The sequence below is a fragment of the Haliotis rubra genome, unplaced genomic scaffold (genome assembly GCF_003918875.1).
Source record: "Haliotis rubra isolate DU_JTF1 unplaced genomic scaffold, ASM391887v1 Scf14, whole genome shotgun sequence".
Classification (NCBI taxonomy): Eukaryota; Metazoa; Mollusca; class Gastropoda; order Lepetellida; family Haliotidae; genus Haliotis; species Haliotis rubra.
This window is the reverse complement of record NW_025765336.1, coordinates 3,488,989-3,490,100: the sequence shown is the minus strand read 5'-3', so window position 1 is coordinate 3,490,100 and position 1,112 is coordinate 3,488,989.

The following is a 1,112-nucleotide window of genomic DNA, read 5'->3' as shown; positions in this document are numbered from 1 at the left end:
AATTTATCGAATATTATTATAGGTGCATTGTGGGAAGGATTCATTACAGACACCGGTGAGCAGAAATTTTATCCAAATTGTTTTGTTTCCAGAGCAGTGGTCCAGATTAACTAAATTTGGGAATAGTGAGCAGACATGTAGATTTCTTGATTGGGGGATTGTTGAGGTCGTTTTTGACATTGAAAAAGCTGTAGATCTCAGTCATTGTTCTGAACCAAAGGATGAACTAAAGTACTGAATGTCAGAAATAGAAGAAGACTGTTTTAAACATTTATATCTGCAATATATGTAGTTAATAGTTTGAAATATCTGTTAAACTAAGTTCGGCCTATCTACAGTCTCACTGATTGGGAGATAGGAAATGTAAAACAAGGACTTTACTCAGGAGAGATTAGTGCAGAAATGAGCAATGTGGGCTTTTTTTATGTCCAAAGCGACTTATTTGGAACAGACAATGGCTTTATGCAATGATATTGCATTTATAAAGGACACTTTTTAAATGCACATTTTGAAATTAGAATTAGCTTCATTATAAATGATAACTGCCGTAAAAATAATAATAACGTTAATACTGATACTATTTAGGATTTAGTTGCCATGGAGTCTCACTATCACTATTAAACAAACAGGTAGGATGGGTTATCTCAAAAGCAAAACCAGGACGTTTATGGGGTCAGGCTGGGGGATAGAGATATCAGTGAAGATAAGATAATCCTTTAGTCTAGGGGAATTAAACTGGGGAAGTAAATAACATGTCGTAACAATTTACAAATAATATCCAGTCCTGTTGATGTTTGGGTGGTCATGCCACCTACCTATATATTTTGGGACATTTAATACGATGGCTGATTTATGCTTTTCTATGGGTATCATACATTTTCCATACCTCAACATTAACTTTATGAAAGACAGACAAGTAAAACGTAAATCCATAGATGAGACACGTTCAACACACATGAAAAAGCGTAAAATATCTTTGAGATGACCCCTTGTGCCTGTTGGCAGCACATGCATTTCATGCCAGGTGAGTCGACAGTCTTCATACCTGGCTGAGCGACCTAATTGCCATCTATAATCTGATCCATTGCTTTTTTCAGCTTTTCACATTATTT